Raw genomic sequence first — 11,108 nt, 5'->3', positions numbered from 1 at the left:
TTAAAAGATATTTTGGGGCATAAAAATTGTAAATTTTATTTCTTCCAATCCCCTTAGCTAATTTAAATCTTTTATTTAGTCAAACAAATCTAAAAAGACATCCATTTTTTAAAAGTCATTCTACTAAACTTCTAGAGATAGAGAAATATTTCATGGAGGTGAGAGGTTATCGGGAAGAGAGAGAGGTGTTTGGAGAAACACGGGAGGAGAGAAAAATGAGAGATACAAAAGGAGAGAGAGAAAGAGAGAAGTTTATGATATATAAGTGAAGAGAGATGAAGGATTGGGTTTAGAAAGAGCATGTATTTCTCACATTTGTTTAGGTTTAAAGAGGCCAGGGGTTAGAAAATATATTTTGAAATCTTAAGTTTATCAATAAATAAAACTTAAAAATAGAAGATATAGAGATATTTTCTCTACTATAATTTGTAATGCCCTTAAAAAAAAAATGCACATGCATCTAGAAGACTTGATAAGCTATGGATATGCATCGTTTTAGTATGCAAAGGTAGATTATTTGGTTTTTGTTCGTATAACAGGAGTTTTTAGTTTTATTATTTAATTTAATTTGTCAAATATAATATCATATATTATTCTAATGATCCTAATTATTACTTCTACTACTTTCTTATAATATATATATCTCTTTTATATTAAGCGAGATGAACACTCTCTTTTCATAATTTAGGGTTCCTAAAATCCAATCTCTCTCCCTCTCCCTCTTCCCAACGCCAATCTAATATTTCTAAATCCAGTATCTTTGCCCTCTCTCTCTCCTTTTTTTTACAATCTAAGGTTCCTAAAAATCAAATCCCTCTCCCTCTTTCTTCCCAACGTCGATTTAAGGTTCCTAAATCCATTATCTTTCTCTCTTCCTCTTTCCAACACCAATCAAAGGTTTCGTTCTTAAAATTGATGTTTCTCTCTCTCCCTCTTCCCAACACCAAGAAAAATATAAAGAGATAAATACGGTTCCTAAAATTGGTACTTGGAGATCATAAGAGAATGATAGAGAGATAAATAAAAAGAGATAGATAAGATTATCAAAATTGGTGAGAGAATGATATAGATAGAGAGATAAATAAAAAGAGATCGATAAGGTTGTAAGGGAAACTCCTAAAATTCTAAAATTCATATTGAAGTTACAGTAAAATTATAAATATTTAAAAATCAAATAAAGAAAGAAAGCTAGCTTTCTACTATTTTATCTAATGTTTAAAAAAATGCATCGGTGACTCGAATCAGTCACACCCATACCTGTGTCAGATCGGGGAATCAGTGGATTGTATTGAAAGAATCGACGGAATCATAAATTTTTGTCTCAAAATTTTTTAAAAAATAATTCATGAAAAAAATGTTCATCCTCTTCTTTTTTTTGCTTGACTAGTTGAAGAATCGATCGGAATCGGTCAAGAATTGGTCGGACTTTGTGAAGAATCGTTGGAATTGGCGGTTCCATGAAAAAATCAGCAAGTCTGCTATTTTGAATAGACCGAATCTAAATTTTTACCAGATCCGAGACGCTCATGGCCATTCGAGATCCACATCGTCCGATTCCAAATCGCCCGATTCCAAATCGCCCGATTCCTAATCGGGTCACCAATGTTTTAATCACTGATTTTATCAATCCTTTGAGTCTATTATTTGTAGCATCAATGTTATTTCATTATACATGATTATTGTATATATTAAATAATATCTATAAAAAAACAAGAATAATGATCCTATGAGACCCTCCCGCACCCATGTGTGTATGACCCCAAAGGATCACCATTAAATTTGGCATAGATCTCTAAAAAAGTTATCACATGGGTGAGGAACTTGACTTTTCTAGAGATCTGTGCCAAATTTAATAGTGATCCTTTGGGGTCCTACACATATAGGTGTGGGAGGGTCTCACAAGGTCATTTCCCATAAAACAAATATGTTATATTGCATGTTATTAAATAATATCTATAAGTAAAATAAATGTATTATATTACATGTTATTAAATAATATCTATAAACAAAATAAATAACTTATTTATTCAATAAGATAATGCTAATGATAATAATAGTGATTCATATTAACAATTATTTTTTAAAAAATTATATCACATGCAACATATGTGCCAAATACTTGTTAGGATTAGTATTATTCTATTATGATAATAATATTTATAATATATAACCGTATATTAATATTATACATATATTATGATATTTATTATGAATAAATGCTATTACTATTTTATGTGTGTGTGTATATATATAGAGAGAGAGAGAGAGAGTAATGATCCTATGAGACCCTCCCACACCCATATAAGTAGGACCTCAAATGATCACCATCAAATTTGAAAGGCATGGATGAGATTTTATTCCTCAACCTCCTCTATTTAAATATGTTTATTTCAAAACCACTTTTAGGGCTTTCAAATGCATGAATGGAACGCTATCTAGGGTTGATAACAACAAAATAAATTTCAAAAGCCATTTTTTTAGTCTCGGTGCATATTTTTATTTGTGCCCTTTATGAGCTCTAAATTCATTTATTTATTTTAAAAAAGTGGATTTTGGAGTGTTAATTTTTTGAAGTCCATCAAATTTTGCAACTAGAGGAACAAGTTCTTCAAAAAGGATCACCTAATCTTTTTCTTTTAAGACCAAGATTTGTTTATAAAATATATTGTAGAACCCATGGGAGCAAATGAACAATTTTGGTCACATGAGATCACCTAATCCTTTTTTTGGACAAAAAATTATTCCTTTAAGAAAGTTATAAATGATTTGTTGGAAGTTTTTAATTATAAGACATTAGTCCCCCCCAAAGGTGGACTGCTACATTGGCCCATTTTGGGGGCCAGGGGCCATTTGTTTTGCACCAAATTTCACACACACAATCTTTTGGGCCTGTCAAATAAAAATATGAAAAAATATATAAAAAATATATATACAATGAGAACATTTACCTTTGGTACAAGGAGGTCACAATTAATCTTGACCACTGAATGTGAAATAAGGTGGTTACATTTATTCCATTGACCAAGCTTAAACTTTAAAGGATTTTTTCTCACACTTTGTAACACACCCAACCTATTAGATGTGACCTCCTTATATCAAAGGTAAATGGTCTCATTGTATATGAAGAGAACTGCAATTATCCTTAATTAATTGAGTGGTACAACAAGGATATATATAACACGATACAAGGATATGTATAACAGGCAATATTTACAACAAACCAAGATAAGTCAAATATATGTTAACCACTCCAAAATCTCTTTCAAAATCAAATATACTTTCTTTCAACACCCTCCCCCAAGATGAGCGTGCGACTAGGTGAACGATCAGCTTGTCTCTTAGAAGATGAAAGCGAGTAGGAGATAAGCCTTTGGTGAAGATATCATGAAATTGTGCAAAGCTGGGAACAAATTGAATATATAATGATCCTCGGGCAACACGTTATTGAATGAAGTGATAATCAATATCAATATGCTTAGTACGGGCATGCAGTACTGTATTATATGCTAAACATATGGCATTGATATTGTCACAATGAATCACAGGGGGAGAAGGTAAAAAGATATGTACGTCGCGAAAAAGAAAGATGATCTATTGAATATTAGCAGTTGTAGTAGCAAGGGCACGATACTCCGCTTCAGCACAAGACCGAGATGCGGTAGGTTACTTCTTGGTGTGCTAAGTCAATAGATTCGGTCAAAAAAAAAACACACATGCCAGAAGTAGACCAACGACTATCTGGACAGCCAGCCCAATCTGCATCAGAGTAAAGCCGAAGTGTCACATCAGAAGAACGTTTTATGCCAAAATGAGAAGTCCCTTTGATCTAACGAATAATGTGTTTAACCACAATGAGGTGTTTGGTGCAAGGTTGGTGCATGAATTGGCACATCTGATTTAATGCATAAGTGATATCAGGTCGAGTCATTTGTGAGGTATTGCAATGCACCAATGCTGCAATAAGTTGAGACATCATTGAGAGGATCACCATCATAGAGAAAAATCTTAGAACCATAAGTGACTGGAGAGGAGAAAGGTTTCACTCCAAGCATTGTTGACCGTTTAAAGAGATTAAGGGCATACTTGCTTTGGCTTGGTTGAATGCCAGACGAAGAGCGATGGAAATCTATATCAAGAAAGAAATGTAGGTCACCCAAATCTTTAACCTCAAACCTATTGTGAAGCTTAACAGTAATAGTAGATAGAAAGCAAGAATCAACCTCAGTGAGTATTATGTCAACATCATATAAGAGGAATATAGTGAGTCAATGGGAGCTGTGATGAATGAACATGGATGTGTCAGATGAACTGCACAAGAAACCGAGCTATAGGAGATAAGAGCTAAAACTAGTGAACTAGGAGGGAGGGGTTTGTTTGAGACCATAAATAGCTTTATGCAGGTGACAAACAGGGTTCGAGTAGCTCTTGTCAACAAATCTGGGTTGATGCATATAGACAACTTCATTAAGTGTACCATGTAGAAGCACATGTTTAACATAAAGTTGTTTGATGGACCACCCCCGATGAAATTACAAATGGATAAGACTAGTCGTATTGTAGGAGGTTTAACCACATGCCTAAATATTTCATCATAATCCAATCCATATCGTTGATGAAACCATTTAGCGACTAAGCGAGCTTTATATTGCTCAATTGATCCATCAGCCCGCTCTTTTAGCTTATACACCCATTTGTATCAAACTATATTAGAGGCTGATGAAGCAGGAACCAATGATTATGTGCGATTCTTTAAAACTGCATTAAACTCATCAACCATAGCGGCCCTCCAATTAGGATCTTTAGCAGCAATGAAATAATAGGTGAGTTGAATAGGTTGGGATGAAACAAGAGAGGTTTGAAAGCAAGTGGGAAGAGGATACCGTGAGGCAAGATAGTTAAAGTTAACTTTTGGTCGGCGGATCCCATCTCTAGTGTGAGTAATCATATGCTGAATAGAAGTGGAAGAAGGCAAATGACTAGAGGAGGCTGATGGTATGGAGAGCCCAACTGATGAAAGGCGAGATTGGGCTTGATTCAAGAGAGGGAGACATGGTTGGTGAAGAGGGAATCTGAAGAACATTTTGTAATGACGTGGACAGAGAGAGGTACAATAGTGCTAAAGGGGGGAACAATGAAAGCATCATGTGGTAAAGAGATAGAAGAAGGTGAATTGAGCCAATAGTCGAGAGAGTTGCTATTAGCGGACTGGTCTTCGAGTGATAAGCCTGCAAAAGGATAGAGAGAGAATGAAAAGGGAGAGAGAGATAAAGAGGCTACCACCAAAATAAGGAAGCTCTCAAGAGAAAGCAGCATCAATGTCGAAGGCCAGGGTCGATCGCTCTGATACCATGAAGAAACTTGTAATAATCCTTAATTAATTGGGTGGTACAACAAGGATATATATATATCATGATATAACAACAACTTAATAATGATCATTGACTGAGTAAATCCAGGATACGTGTAACAACCAATATTTACAACAAATCAAGATAATTCAAATATATATTAACCACTCAAGAATCTCTTTTAAATTTAAATACACTTTATCTCAACAGTATACAATCCCATATATAAAAGGCCCCATTGAAAATAATTATTTATGAAATAAATAAAATATAGTGAATATGGGATGTCCATTTTGGAAAAGAAAATATGGTATTAGATCAATGCCCTTGGGGGCTCTTTTAACTTAGTTTTGTAGATTGTTTCATCATCAATAATTGAACAATTTTTTTCGTAAAAATTTGAGTTTTATTTCTAAAGAGCTAAATTCATGACACAAATGACCTTTTTTTTTTGTTTTCTTGTTGTTTTTTGATGAGTAAGTGAGAAGAGGTCCCCTACACTTGGCAAGAATTGAGCCTAAGATGTAGCATTTCAAATCGTCGAGCGTTAACCAATTAAGCCCGAGTTTCCTAACATGGATGGCCTTTGCTCATCGAGTTTTAAGAATTTTTCCATGGGCTTCTTCATCGAGGCCAATAGAATGAGCGTGCTAAATTTGGGATAAAGCATATGCTCCTGAGGTCCCCAAAGTGGAGGAGGGTGGACCATTGTAACAGTTCACCCTTGGCCGAACCAAATGTTTTCCAATCTAGTAATACACATCTAATGGGGTCTAGCAATTTTGTTAGATTAACTTCAGAGTCCTTATCGGTTTGGTGAGAAAAATGAAGCAATTCAGTGCTTCGGCTGATTCGGGAGAAGATTTCGAAGTTTTTTTAAAAAAATTATATAAAAAAATTAGATATTTATACAAAATATACAAAAATAATGAAAAAAATTCAAAAAAAAAAAAACTTCTATATGGATATTATTTGCTTCGGCTAAAGCTTTGGTCGAATCGGCCTAAAGCGTACCCGAATCTGATCGAAGCAGCCTGAATCTAACTAAAGTAGCAGCATCAGGCTTCTCTTTGCTTCGGTCTAGGCCTAGAATCTAAATGTTTCGGCCTCTTCGGCTGAAGTGAAGCGAATTTGACAACACTGGGTTCTGGGCATTTAACTTTCCATAACCATCATCTCCCTCAATTCTATAATGTTATAACCAGTTAAGGGGATTTTATAGTTTGGATAGTTGTCTAAAAGCTCATATTGCAAATTATAGATTGATCTCCATTTTCTAAGCATCCCATCTACTTGTATTCTATGGTAAAAAGAAATTCCACAATTTTTTAATATAATTCTTTGTATCTCTGCTAGTTTATATTGTCTTATTAAATATGGGTCGCAAGGGGCAATGCCATATGTTGTCTCTGAAATGCTTAATTTTTTGACAGTTTTTTGTCATTAAATTAAATAAAGTAATGTGATTTAAAGTTTTACCATCCCAAATGTTAATGGCTCATATGCAAAATTTGGATTTGATTCATGTCACCGGTATGATGTTCTTGGAATATACAAATCTTAGATATTGAGATAATGCCATTTAGATAGCTTCTGGATGGAATGCAGTATATATATAAATCCATGTTGGCTTATCTGTTTATAAAACCTCAATTTGCTAGATTCATTTTAATTTCATGTTGGAAAATGTTAGTTGTTTGTTGCACATTTTATTAAAGGGATTGTCTGCAATGAGATCATTTATCTTTTGTACATGGAGGTCACAATCTTTTTTGACCATTAAATTTCAAAATGGGTGGTTGTACGAGTGTCATTGAATAAACACAAAGTTAAAAAAAAATACAAATATCGGACTTCATGGCTCACCCCAAGCCATCCAATTTGACATCTAATGAATGTAAATGATTGTGATCTCCATGTACAAAAGATAAATGGGCTATTTGTAAATAACCATTTTTTTTTTAAACATTATCTTTTGTAGACAATCCTTTTAGTAAATATATTTATTGATACATTAATTATTGGGATTATATACAATGAGACCATTCACCTTTAGTACAAGGAGGTCACAATTACTTATAACCGTCAAATATGAAATATGATAGCTTGGGTGTATCGTAAAGTTCGAGAAAATTTCTTTTGAAATTTGTGCTTGGTCAATCAAATAAATGCAGCCACCCAATTTCACATCCAGTAGTCAAGATTAATTGTGACCATCTTTTACCAAAGGTAAATGATCACATTATATACTTTTCCTTAATTATTTTAAAGATTCATGCAACCGACCCCAATTAGCCTCGTCATCAAAACCAGCTTCCAATTGCTCTTTGTAAAAAGGCTTTTGACGATGATAATAGATATCAATATAATATCTAGTGAAGTTGATTTCTTAAAAATAATCCATCTATTAATAGGCTCAAGAAAACTAACAACTATTGCTTCCTTTTCCTCTCTCTCTTCCTTCGATATAAGTTGTTAATTAGATATGGAAAATTATTTCAAGCGGATTGGACTACATTTCTACATATGCGGTCCAGAAGTATAAAAGATCCATTTTAAAGATGGATGCCAGTATGTGGTCCATCTAAAAATAATTGAAACTAATGGTCCAAATATTTTAGTAATAGAATTATTATTTTTAATTTTAATAATTTATTTATTTTTCATATTCATGATCTGAGATTACATATCCTTAAAAATTAAGTCTAAAAAGCTCTCTCAAAAAATAGATTTATTATGGGGCCTGCATTTCTGCATGTGCGCGCTTGGTAAGCATGCTAACCACATCCATTAGATATTAAGGCATCATTTGTTTACCTGAGTGAATCCTTGCCTAGAAGCTAGAGGAGCGGAAAAGGGTTTGGAGGGTTAGATTGTATATTTATAATCGATAAATACAAAATAAGATATTTTCCCCTTAGTACAAAAAGTCGCGATTACCTTGAGCCATAAGATATGAAATCATGCAGTTGAAAATATTCCATTCAAAGTTTTAAAAACTTGTCCTCGGCCCATGTGTTGAGAAATAACAGTGTCCAATTGTTTGATTCTACAATTGAAAGTTACAGATAAGGGTGTGGTTTGTAAAGAGCCTAGGCTCTAATCAATCAAATTAGAGCCTACCTTCAAATAGTGTCGATAAATATGGTTTCAACATTGAAAATCTTTGTGATAGCCTTAAAATATATTTTCATAATTTATTTATAAAGTTTAAAGCTTAAAAAATAGTGTATATAGATATATTTATGAAAACTTGAAAATCTTGAAAATTGATGGTAAAAAAATGCATTACAAAATACAATATTTCCAAAATTTGAAATCTACTTTGTTCTCATGTCCTTGCATCTTGATGTCGAGATGATCAATTTGAGGATATTTTGAGGTAGGATCTAATTTGATTGTTTATAGCCTCGGCTCTACATAAATTTTTTCCTATAGATATTATGACCTTTGTGGGTGAAAGGTAAGGTCTCACTTTATACATTCCCTTTTAATACAGTGTCAAGTATTTAGAAACCACAATATGAAGAAGATGTAATATTTAATGCAAGGTTCCATTGCCTGACTTTGGTCCCATGTGGTTCCCTGTAGTAGTTGTGGGATGCGGAAAGGGGCTAGGGTCGAGGTGGTAGCACCCCCATACACTAGTCACGACGTTGTGGTTTTCATTCATACTAACACTACCCTAATAACACCTTAAAAAAACTAACTCCTTCAAAGAAAGAAAGAAAAAAATTACTCAAAAAAAAAGAAAGAAAAAAAAAATGGTAGATTATGTAATGAGAAAGTCTCCCGTCCACATCATGTGGACTGTGAATAGTGGAAGGATACACAAGCACCAACCCTTCCTACGATTCAGATTGAACCATATCATATCTAATGGTTTAAGTTTGATTTCATATTTTATTTATTTAAAATTTATTTTACCTTAAATTTAAGACGTGGGTTCTTTTTTATAAGTCACAACACATAAAAGTAATAAAAAAATTATTTTCAATCAAATAATTTACCAAAATACCTCCAAAATTTAGTTAATTTATTTCATGCAAAATATTTTTTATTATGTTTATTTCGTATGCAATTTAAAACTAAATAAATGTCCCAAAATTTAGGTAAAAATTATTGTCAAATTAAAAGTAAAAAATAAAAACAAAATTAATTTTTGATCGTTGTGCACCCTTCAAGCATGCACATCATGTGGACACTATGTTACCCTTATATAATTACTGCCTACTATTGTTTTGCAAAAAACAGTTGTTGTTGGAAGACCGGGAATATTTCTTCAGCAATTTAAGTATTTGTTAGCACTTAGCAGCCTCCACATTATTCTCAAAATTAAAGGTATTGAAATTTGTATGGCAAACAATAATTCATGTAATCAACCCTAAATAGTTGGAAAAATGTTATGATGATGATGATGAGAGGCATTGAAATCGAGTAGTTAGATATATGCCACTCAAATATTGAGAAAAAATTCCTTAGGCTTTGGGTGGAAAAATTACATGGTCCAACCTGTCGATTCTATAATTGAAAGTTATAGATATTTTTTGACCTCTGTGTATGAAGGTCAAGAATCACATTACATATTATCTTTTAACACAATGTCAAGTATTTCAAATAATATTTTAAACCCAGTGATTTTTAATCCAAATGTGAAATCGGTCAGGACTGAATAGTTATAAGATGGTATGGGTCCTAGCTTGGTTCCCCCTTAAACCCCCATTTTCATCCTTTTTTTTTCCTTTTTCTTTAAGTTTATCAAATATTGTATGTGATCCCCCCTATATCACCTCCCTATAAACGTCTATTTTACTTTTTATTTTATTTGATTTATTTTATTATTTTTGGATTACTAACCATATAACTCAGGACGATATGGATCACCAATCTAGACTTGAATTGGGGGTAGATGATCCAGCTCATTGATCCATATTTTAAGAAACTGATTTCGAAGCCAAAAAAAGAAAGGAGAAAAATAAAAGAAATGGTAGATTCTATAATCATAGCTTATTATTGTTTTGCAATGAGAGAAAATATCTCCATACACGTGTACTATTTCCCAACCTAATACCAAAAGTAGATGATCTCATTGTATATTTTCATTACCTTATATATGACATAATATATTTAGGAGAGAGAAAGGTCTAGAGAGAGATTCACAGGGGGGAGAGAGGTTTATGTAGAAGGGAAAAAAATAGATAGAGATATCATTTAAAATTTTGTTTGGGCCAATAATATATTATCAAAAGAGGTTAACGGAGTCCAGGGGGTTCGAACATATATTATTTCAAATCCTTATGCCTTTAAAAAGTTTTTGAAACCTTAGGTCTATTGAAAAATGATATACTAACATTTGGTGTACAAAGATATTTCACCTTACATAAATTCGTTATTGTTGAAATACTATGAACATTTATTCAACACCTGAAGCATTTGTTGGCACTTAGTAGTCTTCACATAATTCTCAAAATGGAAGGTATGTAATGAAATCATTTACCTTTATTACAATGTTGTCACAATTAATCTTGACTATTGGATGTGAAACTGAATTATTTACCTTTATTACAAGGTTGTCACAATTAATCTTGACTATTGGATGTGAAACTAGGTGGATGCATTTACTTCATTGACCAAGCTTAAAGTTCTAAAGGAAATTTTTAGAACTTTATACTTCATCTAAGCTATCAAATTTCAAATTGTATGTTTATAAATAATTGTGACTTCTTTGTACCAAAAGTAAATCGTTTCATTGTATATAAG

This window comes from Amborella trichopoda, chromosome 3 (genome assembly GCF_054954075.1).
Source record: "Amborella trichopoda isolate Santa Cruz 75 chromosome 3, AtrichopodaSantaCruz75HAP2 v2.0, whole genome shotgun sequence".
Lineage (NCBI taxonomy): Eukaryota > Viridiplantae > Streptophyta > Magnoliopsida > Amborellales > Amborellaceae > Amborella > Amborella trichopoda.
This window is presented reverse-complemented; position numbering follows the sequence as displayed.